Here is a 21,041-nt window from a genome sequence, read left to right as displayed (position 1 = left end):
GCTGCAGTTAATGTTCCTTAGATGTGTTTAACCCAGCCACCCAAACTAACTGTGACTTCTGCAGAGGTCTGGGAATTACACCAGTTATCCAGTGGGTAATGAAAATAAAAATTAAGCAAAAAAATTTCCAGAGTTAGGTTGAGACAGACTGGAATTTATAAGCAAATGATTAGAAATGATTAAACAATGGAGCTTAGCTTTAAATGGTGTGAAATTACTTCAGGACCAGCAGAACTTCATTACTTTCTCTGTTTGTGCATAATGGATTTTTTGGAGTATAATTTCTCTCTTGAAAAGCTCCATAATATTAAAATGTTTTTTGATTAACTAGTCAAGAAGCAAAGCAAACAACAGACATTTTTATATACTGGTATCCAAATAACTCAGGAGAGTAACTGGGAGCACAATGAAAACTGAACAGAGCCAGAAATGCCTTGTAAATATTACAGTAGATGCTTCTGCCAAAATATTGTCAACTAGTACAGATTGCACAGTGCCATAATTACAGTAGATGACATAAAATTATTATAAATTAACAGTTTATAGTACAAAGTCATGCATTATGTATTTTTATTAAGTAGCTACACAAGTGTATGAAATGAAGAACTGTGAAATAGTGTAAAAAGTGATCTAAACTCTGTCTACAACACAAATTACAAGCTCATTTTTTTTCACAAGGTTTAAACTCAACACCTGCTCTTGGGCAAGAATTGTTGGAATTGGGGGGAAATGTGTTAAATCCCAAAATTCCATTTCTCTAGCTCCATACACAAATTTCAGTGACCATAAGACACAGCCCTAACTCCCATTTCAGTGCTGGGTTATTTGCTGGAAGGATTATTTGTTATATCTGGCCCACGTGGCTGTGTCCATGTGAGAAGCACATTCGTGTCCAGCTGAAGCTGATCTCAGTCACAGCAACCAATTTTAAACTCGGTTCTCCTAAATTTGTTGTCACTTCTGTGAACCAGGAGGGACCAGGACGGTGCTTTGGGGTGCACGAAGTGCTCTGGGTTTCCAGAATCAAATCCTACTCCAGCAGAGTAGCAAATCCTACTACCAGCACTTCCAGGAATTAACCGGGCTGCATTTCTCTTTGTCTCAGCTGTCAGAGTCTTGCAGGAAAGGTTTTGCATCAAGACAGACACTTCTCTCCTTTAGAGCATCTCTGTGCTTTGGCAACGCTTGAGAACATATTTTGGATCGAGCCAAGACACCAAAAAGCCAGTTGTTTATTTTACAGTTTAACGTGGCCTTAATCTATTTTCTACTTGCAAAAATTCACCATTTCTGGTCAACCTCTCTTCTAAAAATAACTTTGCTTTAATTCTGTTACAGTGAATTCAGTCTCTGATTAATCTATTAGAGATATCATTAATATGACTTTGATTTATTAGCTATAAATACATCTGTTCCATATCAGTCAGTGAATTTATCTAACAGAAGTTATCTTGCAGAGGAAATGTGCCTTTCCCCAAGGAGCTCTCGTGCACAGTCACAGTAGTTGTTACATTTAGGAAACAAATCTGTCTGTGCCTTGCCATTTCCTTCCTGCATCAATCTGGTTTATCGGGGATTAGACACGGTCTCGTGTGCTGTGGTGCACACACAGGGCAGGAACTGCCCCACAGAGCCCAAAATATTCCACATTTGTTAAAGGAGACACTTGGGAAAAGCCACAGGGGGAGGGAGATCTCCTGTGCACCATCAGAGTCCCATCAGAGACAGAAACCCAACCCATAAATGCAAATTATTCAGAGATTTTGGAAGGGTTGCAATCGCCTGTTGCTGTTTTTGCCACCCAGGCCCAAGAAGGTTTTGCTTCACCTTGGCCAAGCACCAAATTATTATTGCAAAGAATAAATAAGTGATTTATTTAAAGATAAATGATCAATAATAGGAGGTGATGAATATCAAAACCAGAGCTCACAGAGCAGCTGCACCCAGGCTCCTGTCACAGGATGTAATTCCAGTTTGCAGAACGTTCTGCCATAATCCTTTTCCATTTATCAGCAACAGTAGTCACTACATAGAAAAAATACAGATTTCCTACCTACAAGAAGTGGAGGTTTGCTCATTTTCATGGAACATGACACTGCAGTGAGGAATTAGTGGCACAAAACACTTTGGAGAAGTGAAAATGCTGCTACACTAAGCACAGCTCCTTACACAAAAACATTCATGCAAATAACTCCCTGAAGATCTGTGTCCACCTACAATCATAATTTATAGAACATGAGTACAGAAAAAAAACTCAAAAAACCTTTTTCTACTTCAACTCAAACTCTATTTTTCAAGCTGCTTGCATGACTCCATCATAACCAAAGAGGAACTAAAGAATCATATACCCCCCAAAAAATAGCTGAAACTCTTCAATTTCACACCTCTATTTTACCAAATAGTTCCACAAGAGGTCTTAGGCAGAGCAGATGTAAAAGTTCTCAATTGTTTGTGTTTTATCCTTCCCAAAATTTCACTGAAATGCCAGCGGTTCCTCCTCACTGAGGCTGGTTCTGAACAGGGCAGAGGTTCTGGCCAGTCAAACACCCCCTGAAATCCTGATTTTGGGAACACCAGAGACTTGGATTTCTTTGGCATGGAAGTTTCTACAGTCAGGTTTTAGGCAGAAAACCCAACCTCCAGCACTCCTGGAACCTTTCCCACCACTCAGGGAATTGTCCTGAACCAGGGGGAGGATTTCATCTGGGAAACACCAGGAAAGGGGAACCCAACACAACCAGGGAGAATTTCCACCTGGGAAATGCCAGGAAAGGGGAACCCAACACTGAAACAGAGGGAGAATTTCCACCTGGGAAATGCCAGGAAAGGGGAACCCAACACTGAAACAGAGGGAGAATTTCCACCTGGGAGATGCCAGGAAAGGGGAACACAACACTGAACCAGGGAGGATTTCCACCTGGGAAATGCCAGGAAAGGGGAACCCAACACTGAAGCAGAGGTGGCTCCTCTGGCAGCTCCAGGGCTGGCAGGAGAAGCCCAGCCAGCAGCCCCTGCACTGATGGTCACAAACAGAGCAAAAAGACACGAGGAGATGAAATGGAAGCAATGCCAAGAAGCTCTCTGGTTTGCAATAAAACGTTGTGCCATTTTCTTTTCATGATATTTTCTTAGTGTTTGACTTCTCTCCTGATGACAGGGTAATGCACACTGACACCTTTTCATTTCCACATCACCAGAAGTTCTCTAAAGGCTCACACTGAAATCTCAGTGCAATAATCACAGAGGAATCAAATTAGCATCCTAATGAATTCTCCATGGACTTGTGCCCTTCTGTGTTTTCCCCATTCTAATCTCCTGTCATAATGGCACCTTCACTGGGTCCCTACAGATTCCCACCAAAATTATTCTGAACCAGGTGACGTGAAAGCTGCACTGCATTAATCTGAGCAGGGAGTAAGAGGCACTGGAAAAGAACAGCTTCTGGAAAGGAACTACAGTTTTAATATCTGGGTGGCTGTTCTGGGGTTTTTTCCCCACTGTATTCCCAAAGAAGTTGGTCTGAATAAAGCTACCTGGAAGCTCCCTCCAAAATTCTTATTATTTAAAATATTCATTTGGAAAGCTTTCAAGCCCTGCAGCACAAAAGCATGTGCCAGAACTGCTGCAGAGAGAAAACATTGCATTTTCTGACTCTGCACAGCTCTCATAGTCACATTTTTTGTGAAGAGATACAAACTCCTGGACCTGGCCAGTCCATTTCTGTGCTCACAGAGGCTTCTCAAACACCACTGGATTGTAAAGAACATTTCACTCAAGGGATTGAATGTTTAAAAAAGCTATGCTGATCTGAGGCTGTCAAAAGTCCTGTTTTAATGACAACACCTGAAAACATCTTTTTTTGTAGGATAAATCTGTGGAACTCTCCTGCCTGGACAGTCCTGAGCCACAACACACCAAATCCTACAGAACTTGAAAGCAACAGCAAATCCCCAAATGTGCTGATGCTTTTTGGCCCTAAGTATTATTTGTAGAGACATTCTTCACATAAATATTTCATTTTACTGTCTATACACAGAGCTTTTAGCATACTGATTGTCTTAATGTCAGCTTAGGCCTCTAGGTGCTTTTGCAATGCGAGCCACAGATGCAGCAAAAGCTGGGAAAATATTTATTATGAATAATTTGTGGCAAGTTTTACGATTTGTTTTGAAACCAACTGTTCCCAAAGACTCACAATTCAGAGCTGTTTGACAAACAGTGAAATTATATCAGTGAATAAGTCCCTGGACATTATTCCAGTGTTGGTTCAGACCATCACCAGTCTGGAGAGTGGCTGGGGCAGAGGGCAGGAGGTAAGGAAAAGAATTCTTGGTGCAGGAGATTTTTCAAAGTCATCTTCCCTTTTTTTAATCTCTTTCCTTGAAAAAAGGAAAATAATAATAAAGAAAATTATTCTCTTCTCTTTTCCACCATTTCTGTTTAACATAAAAACAAGCCAAAAACTCAGGGCAAGGGTTAAAAGAGGTTCATTCAACTTTAACTTCATGAGTGAAGATGCTTAATTATTACAAGTAACAGGACTCTTGGCCTAAGCTTATTTCTGCTTTCTGTTGCCACATTTTAGTAGAAATCCTTTAAGATAACATTAAAAATCCCTTGGTGCCTCTTGCTCCTCAAACACAAAATCTAATCTCTGTTTGTGGCCACAGCAGCTCTTTTTGTGCAGCTGTAATTATTCAGCTGGGATGGCACCATCACAATTTTATCAGTTCAGTTGAAGGGTAGACAAAGGAAATCATAGACACAGATAGGAAAGCTCTGCTGTGATTTGAGTATTTTGCTTTTTTTCTTTTTTTTTCCCTTTTTCATCATATATTTGTTATTTCTTTTGGGTTACAAATTTAAGGGAAATGTGAGAACACCACTGCCCACGGGCTTGCTGGGGTATGAAAGTTGCCTCTGTGAGATTTGTTGCTCTATCACAAGAACTGAACTCTGCTGAAATGTCAGCAGCATATTGTCATGATTAATAAAATGTCTGAACTGAATCAGATTTGCAACTGGAAAAGGCAGAACTCCTTTTTCCAGCCTTGGAACATTCACTGTGCTATCACTGCTGCTAATGCTGCTAAGTCCCACTTATAAAACAAAATTTGTTTGTTTCTTTAATGAACATATGGGAATTTAATTATAACAAAGCTGATGCAAACAAAAATTTGCAAAAGGCATTACATATACAGTAAGGAGCATACTCAGTTTCAGCTTCCCCAGTTCTGCATACAGTGACATCAGATGAATTTGTATTCCATTTCTAAACTCAGACATATGCATCACAATGTCTTGTAATCGAGATATATAAAGGTTACAACCATCTGCTTCTCAGACTGCCTTGCTAAGTTATAAGACAAACCCAAGTTTTGAATTTTCATTGCATTTAAAGGGCTGATTTATTGATATTTGCAGGAAAAAAAAGAACCCACCCCCAAAAACAACAAAGGTCAAATCAATAGCTAAGAACAGCTATAATGATGTTTGTGGTAAAGTGAAAACATGACTGATAAGGTTGTAAAGTTCAGCACTCGAATATTCTCGTTACACCTGTATTCCTGGGAAGGTTTTTTCCTACTGTGGAGTTGGCTTAGAACTGCTCTTAACCTCACTGGCACCCAATTCAAGAAAACAAAGCAAAGCAAGTCTGCAGCAAAAGAAAGAAAAAAAAAAATAAAAAAATGAACTATTAAAAAAAAGAACTATTAAAATGAAACCTCTTCTCTGAAGAACCAGTTGAAAGGAGAGGAAAGTGATGTAAATCATTAACTGGGGTCATGCAGCATCAGCTCTCTCGTTAAAAAGTTGCAATTAAGAAAACAGAAAATGCCACATGAAAGGCAACCTGTGTTCCTCCCCTTGCAAAGTGCTCCCATGATATATTTTTTAAAGAATAATTACATAATTGGCCCATATGCTGCATGGACTACAATTGAATCTTGATTTTGCTTCTGATTCCTGATTGCTGCCACAGTTAACGCTGGCAGCTCAGTGATTGATATGTTCCTCAGACAGACAGAACAGGAATGTGTAATTCTCTGAGTAACACATTTTGTTGCTAATTATTTGCCTTATGTCAGTTGATAATTTAGGATATACAGAGGACACATTTCCCAATTAATCTCTCAGAACCCTGAAGCGTGATTTTTTCTCTTGCATATAACAGCTGGCATTTCCAAACACAGAAACCTAAAGCAGGAATGCAAAATCCCTCCAAGATACCTTGCAAATATTGAATATTGAACCTCCAGTTACTGAAAACAAATCATTTCCAGCCCAAATAATGCAGTCTTAGATTAATGAAAGAGATGGACCAACAAGGAGTGAGCACTCCCTTCTCTAGAGCAGTGGAATTTGTGTTTTGGAAGAATCACAACACTGATGCTGGAGTGTTTTACAAAGCAGAAAGTTTCCAGCTACAAAGGCACAAGGTCTACCATGGCCAGTGATAAGATTTTTAAAGCCCTAAGCAGTTACACCTCTAAAAAGCAGCTCCTTTTGGTATTTGCTGCTAAAATTGATGAAGAGGGATGAGAAAAACTATGGGGTGTGAAGAGGATTTATGCAGCTTTCTCTAAGCAAAGCTCAGCCAATTTCCTTGTGTGTAAGGAGTCATTTTTGCTGGATCCAGCCAGGTTTTACCTGTAAGTGTCAATTTGAAAATGGCTTTTATCAGCTTCATAATAGAATTTCTGGTCGGGGGCAGGAAGGTGTACACACATTTTCACTTACTAGGGATGAGTCTGAAACACTGAATTTCAGATTTTGTCTCCCTTTTCTTCAGGCCAACACCACAATTCTCAGTTTTTTACGTCTCCCTGGAGTGTTTCAGGCTCCCAGCTGGTTTGGAGGTGTCTGAACCTTCCCTGCAGGAATTTTCCCCAGTGCACAGGGACAAAGCAAGGCTGGTGCTCCTGGTGGGGAATGGGAAAGATCCAGGGAAGGGAGAGAGCATCCAAACCCCCTGATCACTCTGCTGAGGAACTTTAGCACTGCAATGCTGATACTCTTCCCCTTCATCCAGGCAGAAAAATAGCTGTGAAAAGACACTGGCATGGCCTTTGATTTAAAAAAAACCCCACATTTCTCTGCCTTAATTGACACCTTAGAGCCTAAATTTGATGCTCAAATACACTACATATACCTCAAAGTCTTCAAATGCAAACCCAGCCTATCAGGGGTGTTACCAACACCTAAATTCCAGGAGACAGTTTAGATTTAGCTCAGATTATCTGTTTGTTTCCCATCTCCTGTTTTAAAGTCTGGCAACCTGACTTCTTTTTTTTTTTTTTTTAATTAATTTATTCTGTTGCTATGGTGACAGCTCATCCTGTCAATCAGCAGCAGAAGAGGAAGGAATACCTTCCTGTGAGCAACTGCAGAAAGGCAACGTTCTGTAGGTGCAACAATTAAGAAATTGGATTAGTTTGGAGGAAATTAATATATACCCTCACAGTAAGAAGTCCAAATGATGCTTAGCTCCCTACAACATTTATTTTTGTCATTAGAGTGCACGTGGGTAAGGAAATGCAATCATCTGAACCCAGCATTTGGATGCACGTTCCCTCCGAGCCCTGGGGAGAGAAGACTGCTGTGGGGAAGATGGGACAGAGCAGATGAAATTTTAAATTGCTTTTGCTCGACTTCTATCCCATTTTAGTCGGTGTGTAGTGCTGGAATGCCTGGAACTTCAATAAAATAGTGGGATGTGTGTTAAACTGAGCAAGCTGTGAACACCAACGAGAATCTTCCCGTGAATTCCATGAATTCCACGGCTCCATTCACCAGGAGCTGCAGAGAAAGCCTGAATTAAAAACCCCATTTCCCCCTGGGAAGGCCCAGCAAGGCCAGAGCTTTGGTTTGAGGATGATATTGTCATGAGGAAGGCTGAAATCTGAAATCTCTCCCTCCTGCCCAGCTCTTCATCCCACTGCTACCTGCTTTTCGCTCCATTATTTCACATCAGGAGAAAACCCAGGGCCATTGAACTCAGCCAACAGCTTTCAGCACTTCAGCAGATTTTCTCTGCTGGATCACTTGCTTTTAGTACTCACCATTAAATGAAATCTAGCAAAATATTGAATAAAAGTTGAATACTTCTTTTTATTTTTTTTTTTTTTTTTATTTTAAGACCCAGGTTTTGCACTTCTCTCATGACCTTAAGTTTCCTTATTTTACCATGCTTACCATTTTTCCTTATTTTACCATGCTTATTCTTGAGATTTCATGTAGAAATAATCTTACCATTGTTTGCACTATTCTTATATGCTCACCAGCTCATCATTTGCTTTTATTAATTTAATTTATTTAAACTGAGTTACAATATCATTACTCTTAACAATTTCTGAAATATTTCAGATTTCTCTGTTAAATGATTCCCTATATATCACATGGGTACTTAAAATCTTAGTGCATTTTAGTATTCTCTCAACATGAGCTGCTTCACCATCAAACTTTTGTTTCTTTCTTTATTCTTAACGCATCTGTTCAGATAATATTGTTATCACTAGTTCCTACACGCTCCTCTATTTATGAGACTTGTCTTTTTCACAGGATTAGCTCTCAAATAGCCATGGATTGTTCCACAAATTCTCTCACTAAGCAATGCAGTATTGTCATCCCAAAATATATTTGAAATAATATAGTTAGCACAATCAAAATCTCTGGAATAAAATTCCTCCACGATCAAAGTTCTGGCTTTCTTGCAGACTTTTTTGCTTTTAAATCAGCAATGCATTTTGCTATCTGCTTTCCCTAACTGCCCTCTGGGGTTTTGAAAACTGGATTGTTTTATTGTTCTTATCTATTAAATCTCTCTGATGTATCAGAGCACAGAGTGATTGCACTCTGGCTGCCCAACACCAGCTCACAGCAGCTTCAAAACATTGCTTTGCTGCTTCTTCTTCATCCCACAACTCATCTTATGGTTTTCAGTGGTAAATTTTTGGTGATCTTTCTTCCTGGAGAAGCTCTGAATTCTTCTTAGCAGTCTGCATCTAGACAAAAAGAGGTGATTTCTCCCTTCACTTTTTCATTAATTATAATAGATTAAGCATTAGGGGTCCTAGGTTGGGCTGTATCTTTATTTTTTTCTTCACATCTAGCCTAGAACTGTGTGCTGCAAAATTCACATCAGCCAGCTGTGTCCCCTCAGGACCCCTGGGTGGCTCTGGCCAGCGGTGCCACCAACGTCCCTTCCCACAGGAAAACCAAATCCATCAAAACCTGAACCAGCAGGGACACCTGAGCCACAGGAGAGCTGCAGGCAGAGACTGGGATGGGATGGGATTGATGGGATGGGATGGGATTGATGGGATGGGGATGAGGATGAGGATGAGGATGAGGATGAGGATGGGATGAGGATGAGGATGAGGATGAGGATGAGGATGAGGATGAGGATGAGGATGAGGATGAGGATGAGGATGGGGATGGGATGGGGATGAGGATGAGGATGGGGATGGGATGAGGATGAGGATGAGGATGAGGATGAGGATGAGGATGAGGATGAGGATGAGGATGGGGATGGGATGAGGATGAGGATGAGGATGAGGATGAGGATGAGGATGAGGATGAGGATGGGATGAGGATGAGGATGAGGATGAGGATGAGGATGAGGATGAGGATGAGGATGAGGATGAGGATGAGGATGAGGATGAGGATGAGGATGGGGATGAGGATGGGGATGGGATGGGGATGAGGATGGGATGGGATGGGATTGATGAGGAATGGGATGAGGATGAGGATGAGGAGGAGGAGGATGAGGATGAGGATGAGGATGAGGATGAGGATGAGGATGGGATGAGGATGAGGATGAGGATGAGGATGAGGATGAGGATGAGGATGAGGATGAGGATGAGGATGAGGATGAGGATGAGGATGGGGATGAGGATGGGGATGGGATGGGGATGAGGATGGGATGGGATGGGATTGATGAGGAATGGGATGAGGATGAGGATGAGGAGGAGGAGGATGAGGATGAGGATGAGGATGAGGATGAGGATGAGGATGGGATGAGGATGAGGATGAGGATGAGGATGAGGATGAGGATGAGGATGAGGATGAGGATGAGGATGAGGATGAGGATGAGGATGAGGATGGGGATGAGGATGGGGATGGGATGGGGATGAGGATGGGATGGGATGGGATTGATGAGGAATGGGATGAGGATGAGGATGAGGAGGAGGAGGATGAGGATGAGGATGAGGAGGAGGATGAAGGTGAGGATGAGGATGAGAATGAGGATGAGATGAGATGGGATGGGATGGGATGGGATTGATGGGATGGGATGGGGATGAGGATGAGATGAGATGGGATGGGAGGGGATTGATGGGATGGGATGGGATGGGGATGAGGATGAGGATGGGGATGAGGAGGGAAGTCATTGCCAGGGACTCTGTGCACATCCAGGAGCAGCAGCACTTTGATTCCACTGCCTGGTGAGCACAGGAATGCCCGTGCTGGAGGAAACACAGCACAGATGAGATTTCCAACTGGTGTTTTAGCTCTTGACACACACAAACCAAACTATCCTAGCACAGCCATAATGCTACAGCTCCAGATGTTAAGAGTTGTCTTTGTAGCCGGTTTTTCATCACAAAATGGGCCCATTCAAACCTTTTGTGGGGTAAGGAAAATCCCTGGGTGATTGAGAGTTCATCTCTCTTGCCAGCAGATGTTTGCTGTGGAAACACAGGGTACACAAAGGTACCAGGCACTCCTTTGAGCCTCATCCCCACTAAATCCTGCTGGTGATTGATTCCCATCATTCCCATCATTGATTCCCATCATCAGCATTAACGTGCTCAGCAGAGCCAAGTTCCACGTAAATATCATCCGATGTACTTTGGTTTGCTCCTGCAATATTCTTCAGCTGTAGGGAGACAAGAACCTGTGTACACAAAGTGCATTCATTTTTAAAAGGATGTCTGAGGGATGGCAGGATTTGGGCTTGGTTTGTTTTGAAAAGCAGCTGTGTTGCAAAATCCAAGACCAAAATCTTGAATATCCAGGGAGCACAAAACTGTGTGACAGTGAAAGAAACCAAGCAAGGACAGATGAGGGAACTTTTCTATTGACTCCCAGTACGAGGAATCAACTTTTTCACCTTATCTGCTGTGAAATTAATCAGATTTTCACATTATGGTAGTACAAAGAGCTACCACCTGTGTAATTTCCTGAGCTCACTGGATTTTCTTTTGTCTGGCACCTTGTGTGCTGCCCAGTGTCATTCCTGTTTTGTTCATAGGCTTTGACAGTGTGAGTACATTTTCTCTCCAGAGCAGACAGCCCCCAGCTGTAGCTTTCCACATTGTGAAGCTGACACCACACAAATCAAGATGTGCCTTAAACTTGTCCTTGAAGTGCTTCACTTCTCTCCTGACCCCTCAGCTATTCACTGCAGTTTTCTACCAAACAAAAAGAGGGGGATTTCTAGCACCTTCCCAGCGTGTACAACGCATAAATAAATCAAAACAGATGAATCTACTGGAGAACCACTACAATAATATTTAATCATACCCTCAGAATTCAGCTGTCAAAACCTTTTCCTACAAATATTCGGGTGTATAAGGAGATTTCACACAGAAATACCTGAGATCTTGATGCAATAACTATATATTCTTCAAAATTTTGCAACTGCACAGAGAAGCAGTAACTAAAGAGGACTTTGCTGAAAGTTATTTCTGTTTGAAGTTCATTGATTCTCATTCTGGATACTTTTATTTCACCAGGCAGTAGTTTTGGAATAGTTTTACTATTGATCATCATCTGACACAGCAGGCTGCTGAGGAAAAAGTTAAACTACAACTAATGAGCAATAAAACTCCCTAGCACAGGTCCAGCAGTGGGCAGTGTCTAAATGTTGTGGTTAAATGTTTACAAAGATGCAATCAGATTCCTTATCCAGACAGTATCCCATCAAATTGATAAAAAGAGAGGATTTTATCCAGTGCTGAAATGTATACCTGCCACATGAATTAATTCTGGAGGGAAATAAATAAATGATAAGTTTTTATAAATGATAATTTATAAATAAATGATAAGAATTGTGCAAAGGATCTTCATTTTTACTTGATATACTTCTTTCCACCCATAGTAAAGGCAATGCCTTCCTCCTTTAGACCAGAGGAGATTCAGAGCAATGGAAGTCACTGATGACTGTTTCCATGTCCCTCCAATCTATGTGAACTCTTTCTAAAGTGAAGGTTATTTCTCTTTTTTTGCTACTTTCCCCCTCCTCCTTGTTCCTCAGCATTTCATCTGTTTGTCAAGCGTGTTCTGGATCTTACTATTTCCTTCCTTTCCAATGGAAGTGTAATTAATTCCTGCAGGACTCAATTAAGGTTTTGAGTGCAGATGATGCTGCAGGAGTGAGATGAGCAGGGCTGGAGGAGAGGGCAGGGTTTGTGCTCCAGCTCTGGGAGCTGCCCCAAGCTCCGTGTCCATCCTTTACCACACACCCAGGACAATGCTTTTGCTGACTGAACAGCATAAAAGTGCTCTTGTGGTGCCTCTGGGCTTCTGGAGAGCTCGCTGCTCCCTGTGACCTGGGAGAGGGAATTGCCCTGGGATGGCCAGGTTATCCTGGAACGCTCTCAGCATCAGCACAGCAAGGGCTTGGCTTGGCTTTTTCCCCTCTGGCCCTCTCAGCCAAGGCTGGTGCTGGCAGGGGAGTGTGGCAGGGCACAAATGTCCTGTGTGGGTGGCTGGGACCAGCCTGAGGTGTTTGCATCCTCACCACAGCTTCCTTTCTCAGCAGCATCCCCCACAGATTCACCCCCTGCTCAGGCACCTTCCTCTTTTTTGCTTCTTCACAGATAAGGTAATTTTAAAGATATTTATCCAGAAACACTGGGGAGCTCCTGACATCAGGCCAGAGGGTGACACTTCTGTTCATTTGTTTTTTCCTGTTGCACAGTCACAAAATTTACAGAAATCTGACCAAATACAGAGCTGAGTAAATATGACTTTAAATATTGAAATATTAATATTACACAGATGAACATTTTGAGACTTTGTAGCATCACAATGTTGGAAGAGACAATGCCCATCTGAGAACCAGCTAATTGGCAAGAAAGAACATGATTAGAAATGTTCCTAAGATTTTTTTTTTTCCTGTAGGTTTTAAGGAAAACAATGGTGTCAATGAGAGCTTGGGCTTCTCAAGAGCTTGAGAAGAGTCAAATAAGGGGAATTTGAGATGGAAAGACAAGAAATGGAACTTTCTGAAAGCTGAGGAAAAGCCTGAATAGACAAGTGTAATGAAAGGAGATAAAATCTTACAGACCAGAGTAGAAATATTTGAGAACCAGATCCAAGATGAAATCCTCAGGCTACGTGGGCTCCCATATGATCTGGGGAAGAAAGAGCTGGCTAATTTTCTTGAAAATTGGATTGCAAAAGCTTAACAGCTTGCAGTTGAAGATGACCCAGTTTGCGTTAAAAAGCAGACAAAAACCTTTAAAATGATAAAAGAAGGGGGAAAAAAGAGAAAAAGAAAGAATTCCTGAGTGGGAGGCAGGAGGATGCTTGGCCTCTCAGATCAGAGATACGAGGGAAGGATCCTCCTCAAGGCAGCCTATAAGGACAGTTACCTTACCCAATATACTTCACATTTCCTTTTATTTCTCTTTATTTCTTCTTCTTTCTGTCTCACAACAGCAAAGATTCAAACCAGCCCCACCAAAGAAGAAAGTGAGGGGACATTTCCACTTCTGTCTCAGGGTAAATAAGGTTTCCCATCTGTTTCCAGATTGGAAAGTGCAGGATATGCAATCCTGTGGCAGAAAATGCCCACCTGGTTCCAAAGACATTCAGAGTTCTACAGCTCTGAAAAATTCCCAGCAGAAGATACAGCCTAGTAGATAATGGTATTAATGAGATTTCATAATTGAGTTATAAATCTCTTTTAGAAAAACACCTCATGGATTAAAGAATTTCCAGTCAGCTCCAGGTTTGGCTCTTCACCACTGAATATCGAATGCTATCAAAGATCAGGCAACAAACATTGCATTTAGAAACTGCTAATGACCACAAATGTCCTGATTTGTACAAACCTGTCCCTGTTCTGCAGCTCTGAGGACAAGAGCTGAGATATTGAGTGACCCATACGAAAACTGGAACAAACCAACTGCTCTGACCTCACTTTCATCACACAGTGCTCAACATCCACCTTCTTTCTCCTTTCTTTTCCTTCCAAATTCCGTGATAGTCCTCTCAAATCACACAAATCCCCCAAAGCCACAACCTTTCAAAGCTTTTTTCAAAGGACTCCTGCATTCAGCACCTGCTGGAATGACACAAAGAACCTTTTGGGACTGTGGCACGTTGGACTGAAGTGCCACACAAACCTGCTGCCATCTCCTGACTTCCCACCATGAGGAGACACAGAGAGACAGAACTGAAACTTTTTATAGATAACTCTGGGAATTTCACACTCCAAGGCTTTTCCTCATATCAATTTTCTTACTCATTTCCACTTAGATAAATGAACACGGGATTATGCAGCACCTCATAGTTGAACAGCTGCTTCAAAATTTTAATTAAAAACATTCCAAACATTATTAGTTTTCAAACTTTCCAAACTCAGGTTGTTTTTTTTTTTGTGGTTCTACCTGTAGTTTGTTGATCTGCTCTAGGTGACATTTTCAATTGTTATTTGTAGATAATTTTTCTCCCATGTACCACGTTATTCCAGTTTTTCAGAGATGGATTGACACTGTCAGTTTTAATCCCATTTTAAGACAAATAATTGACCTACAGCTGGAATAGTCAATGCCCAGATTTCTTTGAAAGTCCTATATAAATATACAGTCTGATTTACCACACTGAGATTTTTATTTAAATGAAACATGTTGTTTCTCACTGTGAATGTAATGAAGGGAAAAAGAGAAGATAATTCAGCTTGAATACATAATTAGAGAGCTATTTCAATGAATTTTGAAAAGATTCTCAGGCTTCTTTTGGGTTTTTTTTTTTTTTGTTTCTTTTTTAAGTACTTTTAAAGTTTTTTGAAATGGTTAGTTGGAGAACATTGGCCTGCATTGAAAAATATAAAATGGAGTGCATAATCTAAGGAACACAGCATTTGTGTAACTATTTGAATTTTTGTTTTTAGATTGTCAAATCAAGTGTGTTCTAAAGTAGTCTCTTGTGAGTGTACATAATGAAAAAAAATTCTATTTCAGCAGATAATTTTTCAGGTGATTTGCTTGCAGCAAAACAAAATGCTCAGCTAAAAGGATAATAGAAAACCTAACGTGTTATTTCCATTTTTAAAGAAATGAGTATTGTTATGGTTAGAAAGGAGTGGTTTCTTTATTGGTGACTGAAAAAAACAAAGTAGTGCCATATTTCTTTCTGCTCAGCTAATGCTGCATCAGGAACCTCTTGCAATATCATTAATTGTGTGATAGTGCTGGAATCCTGGCCTTTGACCCAGTTCTTTCCTTTACCTTCCAGACTGACATTCCCACTCCACAACATGCAAGAACCCCAACTCCATCTACAGTGTGATACAGAGAAAGAATAAAATAACTTTTAAACTGGGTAAAACTTCTCAGATGCTCAGTGCTTGGGAGTGCCACATACCCTTGGGTATAAATTTTTAATCCAGTTCACTGAGATCTCTCCACTCTCCACATCTGCTTTTCATGCCATGATATTTTATTTTCTAAATGTTTGACAAAGTTACTCTCTGGGTAAAGTTTGCATCAGAACTACGGGATTACACATCTCTTTGCCTCTACCTCAATTTCTGCTCAGATGTATTTGTATTCTGCAGTACCAACACCTTCACAGTCCTCCTGAACTCCCCTAGCAAAGCTGTTCTTCCTCCTAAACCCCTGCCTGAAATTACTTTCACTTCAGTCACTTAAGGCAACTTCCTTCAGTTCAAATTAAGCCATCTCTCTCTCTCCCTGTCTCTCAGACATGATAATTTTGTCCTTGCCACAGAAACACAAAGCAATTTTGGGCTGCAGAGATGCTGTGAGAGGTCAGAGCAGGGCTGCAGCCCCAGGAGGGGCTGGGAGGAGGGAGCAGCAGCTTTGGGACAGCGTTGGCTCCTGATGTTCTCCCCCAGCCCTGGAGGGAGCAGCAGTTTTGGGGCAGTGCTGGTTCCTGATGTTCTCCCCCAGCCCTGGAGGGAGCAGCAGCTTTGGGGCAGTGCTGGTTCCTGATCCTTTCCCCAGCCCTGGAGGGAGCAGCAGTTTTGGGGCAGTGCTGGCTCCTGATGTTCTCCCCCAGCTCTGGATGGAGCAGCAGCAGCTTTGGGACAGTGCTGGTTCCTGATGTTCTCCCCCAGCCCTGGAGGGAGCAGCAGCTTTGGGGCAGTGCTGGTTCCTGATGTTCTCCAGCTCTGGATGGAGCAGCAGTTTTGGGGCAGTGCTGGTTCCTGATGTTCTCCCCCAGCTCTGGATGGAGCAGCAGTTTTGGGGCAGTGCTGGTTCCTGCTCCTTTCCCCAGCTCTGGATGGAGCAGCAGCTTTGGGGCAGTGCTGGTTCCTGATCCTTTCCCCAGCTCTGGATGGAGCAGCAGTTTTGGGGCAGTGCTGGTTCCTGATGTTCCCCAGCTCTGGATGGAGCCGCAGCTTTGGGGCAGTGCTGGTTCCTGCTCCTTTCCCCAGCTCTGGATGGAGCAGCAGTTTTGGGGCAGTGATGGTTCCTGATGTTCTCCAGCTCTGGATGGAGCAGCAGCTTTGGGGCAGTGCTGGTTCCTGCTCCTTTCCCCAGCTCTGGATGGAGCAGCAGCTTTGGGGCAGTGCTGGTTCCTGATGTTCTCCAGCTCTGGATGGAGCAGCAGCAGCTTTGGGGCAGTGCTGGTTCCTGCTCCTTTCCCCAGCCCTGAATGGAGCTGGGCTGTTGGGATTGCAGTTGAGGCAAATCCAGGGAAAGCAGAAGCTGCTCCCGTTGTCCCTTTGATGTGTTATCAGCCAGGACACAGAGAGCTCCCAGAGACACAACTGGAGGCACTTCTGTGGCTCCCCTGTGCCACTGCCTGCTGCCCATCTCCTCACCTCAGCATCAGCATCCTCCTCCCTCACCCTGCCTTTGCTTTCAGCCCCCCTGGAGCACCTCAGACACTCCTGGCGTGCACAATATAGCCATTAAAAAAACCCCAAACAACAACACAGCACAGAAAACCCAGCAGGGAAGGTGAAAAGCACCAAAATCCCAAGGAAAAAGGCCCGGGGCTGAGAGCAGCAGCAGGGCTGAGCTGGCACTGCCACCCTCACACAGCCCCAGCTCAGCTCAGCTCCTCTCCAGCTGCTGCAAAGCCTTCAAACCCTGTTATTTGGGCACAAAATACAGACAGCAGCAAATACACAAATTACCCAAAGCATCACAAATTACCCAAAAGGAAACTCTGGAAAAATGAAAAGGTATTTGGGGTTTTTTTGTTTTTTTTTTTAATAAACTTCTGCTCAAGCTCCAAGACTGGTGTGACAAATGCCAGCCAGCCAGAGTCACCCACTGTCCTGCAGGGCAAACACAACTGTGAAAACCGACAGAAAGGAAAATATACTGCAGAGAATTGAAAACTTCCTTTTCTCATGAAAATAAAATCACATTACAGGTTCACAAGAAGAATCCAAAGCCTTCTAAGCAACAGAGCAATCGGCAAAATTTGAATCCAAATCAGAAAAATAAGATCATTAACATTAATTTAAAACTTTCAAGTCTTACCTTGATTATGAAGCTCCATCAGTGCCCTTTATACCTGGAAGGGAAGAGAAGGGAGAGCAATGCTTAGTACACAAAAACTATTGCAAGTGATAAATAAGAGCTGTCAGCAGGAGTTTAATTTCAATTTAGCAGTTAAACATTTCAATTCTCTATCAGCAACACAACTAAAATTTAACTCTAATGGGAAAATTAGTTTTCTAACTTTATAGCATAGAAGAAAAATGTATTAACTCATTCTGGTGTCAGAAAACTTCTGCTGTTATAACAATTTGGGATTTCATATATTTTCGAGATTTCAGAGTTGTTTTTTCCCAAGCAGAAAGGGATGACTCTTTTAGGCAACAAAGTATTTGAGATTTTACTTCAAATCAGAAAATGGTGTTTTTAGGACAATGCAGAAAACGTCAAGACAAAATGATCCAACAGAATATTTTGTATTTTGTGCAGTCATTTGTGTCCAGGCAAAAGGAACCCATGTTCCTATCCTGATAAGAGGAACCAACTCCCAACAAATATCAGAAAATACCATTATTAGGGACAATTTGCATCCACTCTGCAAACTGAGGAATCCACACTACATCACAGGGAGTCAATGTATTAAGAGACAAAATTAAGCACAATGGATAATTATCTCACTAGAAAATGTGGTTAAGCCAATCAGCACCATCAAAATGTATCAAAATGATCTCTGGAAAGCTTTCTCCTTTATCTCCAAACCATTCCACTGCTGCATCAACAATAAACACAAACTCCCTCTGCAATTTCTATTCACTCTATTAAAATCCGTTTGAAAACATCCTTCTATCAATTCAGCAGATTATTCAAGCAAAAACATTAAAAAAAATAAAAAAGCAGGAGAAGAAGTGAAATCCCAAGTTCAATAATTACAGATACTGCTCACTTTATTTTGACCAATCAGCTCTTAATTGTTTAGCCTGGTAAGACGAAAGTCAATTAGTACTTCTTTAATAGACTAATCCTTCTGCTTTTAATTGTCATATCAATAATACTGGCATATCCCTAAAGAAAAGTCAATAGTTATTACACCAACTAATTAAAATCTGACTTTAAAGGTAACACACTGAAGGTTCTGTTCAGAAATGGCAAATTCTTAGAAGTAAAATAACTCTTCATGGGACGGGGTAGGGGAGGCTCATTTTCTTCTGTGAATCCACCAAAAATGTGTGGATCTTCTCACTATCAGAAGTGACTTTTTGATTGGCATAATGAGAAGAGCAGTAAAACAGATTTAAAACTGTGAAGTTGCACAAGATTCCCACTGGATAATATAAAATGCTGACAGACAACAAAGGGATTCCACACTTGTTATTCACTGCAGATTAAAATTTAAACATCATCTGAGCGAGCCAAGGATTTAAACCAATTTTCCTAGCACAGAATTATAAAATAAAATAACCTGAGACAGGAAATGACTGTTTGAGGGTACAGGTCTGCTAATGACTCCAGGAAAAAAAAAAAATTAAAATATTCCTTATTATCCATAATGAGAGCAGGAGCACTCCAAGGGTGTTTTACATTCTGCTGCTGTCCCTGAGCTGGAGAAGCTGAGGCAGGAGCTCTCAGGAAGGCTGGGGATGTGTGCAGCAGCACGATGTGTGTCACCTGCTGAACACAGCACTCAAAACAGACACCAGGAAAGATCAAATAAATATTCCATGTGCCATGTCAGACTTTTTAGAACGATGCAATTGAACAAGTTGTTTTAGGGATTAAAAAAAGACTGAAATAGAGGATAGGATAGAGCTTTATACTTGAGTCAAAAGTGCTGCTACTTTTTTTGTTTTACTAGCTGATGATTAAAAAAATAAATAAAAAAAAATCTAGCATCTCTGATTTATGGTTTTATGGATTTATTATATTTAAATATATTATATTTATTATAATTTAATATTATAATTATAATATAAAAATTATTATATCATTTAGGAATTTATTATATTATTTTATATATTCTATATATTTTATTATATTATTAATATAATTAATATATTGATATATCAATATCATATACATTATACTAATATATTAATATTATATAATGATATTTTATGTTATTTATATTATTAATAGATTTAATATATTTTATTATATTATTTATTATATTATAATATATATTAGGATAAATATTATATTATATTTAGGATTTATGGTTGCACTCAATCTTTATAGTAAAATGGAAAAGCAAAAAGAAACTAAGTGAAAACTTGGTTTCCAAAGGGAGGGGAGACAAAACAATCAGAGAAGGAGTGTATCTAAATGAATGTACAATAGAGAAAAAGTGGGAGGGGAAAAGAGCAGCAGTCATTAACAGGAGGAACAATTTTGGAGATGGATGATCAAGGATGCTTTTGGAAACACGGTGGTTTGTGGAGATTAAAGGAAACTCTCAAGTGCCTGGTCTAAATAACCCTGTGTGTTTCAAGCTGAACAACATGAAAAGCTCAGGCTCTTCTCCAGCTCCAGGTGCACTCCAAAAATATACAATACTATATACAGGTCAATTTATAAATCAATTATATGGATAATTGTACCAGGAGCTCACACACAGATTTGTTCATGGTGCAATCATAATTAATACACTGCAATTCCAGCCTGAGCAGAGTCTAAGGAAACTTCTGCCGAGGATTTACAACACAGAGTTGACCCTGATGAGTTTCTTAAAGGAAACTCTAAACAACACAGGAGAAAAATGAAACACCATTAACACACACCTTCAAATATGTATGTTCTACATGAAATGACTTTATATACAGTTTAACACAGGTAGTTAACAGGAAATACCATTCTATTATATTTAGAAATTAATTTTAGGATATAATTTTGGCCTGATAAAACCAACCAGGTGAAAGTAAAGCAAAACCATCGAGAAGCTGATATGAAAGGAGAAGCAGAAGAACAAAACTCATCATAAATGCTGGATTCTTAATGTTCTACAACAGCACCAAGTGTTAGATCTCTGAAGGTGAAGACAAGAGATGCACAAACTGACGAGCTCAAATTTTGGCAAAGAGAACTGCTGGGAATAGAATCTCTATATCCCCAGTCCTTCAGCTTCAGGGATATAAATCTCTAACAATTTTAACAGGTTTTTTTCTAAGTAATGGTGATGGTGTTACGGTTTTCAGGGTATATATATGTATATATATATATATATGTATATATGAATTCACACACATGCACACACACACTGCTGGTGAGTCTGGTTGGATGTTTCACCATACATAATAAGAAGAGAAGCAACATTTGTGCTGTCTAGGAAAAAATAACTCCAATGCTTCTCCGTGCAAAATCCACCCATTTCCTTCCTGCACTGTACCACATTGTTTT

Source organism: Poecile atricapillus, chromosome 12 (genome assembly GCF_030490865.1).
Source record: "Poecile atricapillus isolate bPoeAtr1 chromosome 12, bPoeAtr1.hap1, whole genome shotgun sequence".
In the NCBI taxonomy this organism is placed as follows: domain Eukaryota; kingdom Metazoa; phylum Chordata; class Aves; order Passeriformes; family Paridae; genus Poecile; species Poecile atricapillus.
The sequence above is the reverse complement of the archived record's forward strand: the minus strand, read 5'-3'. Positions refer to the sequence as shown.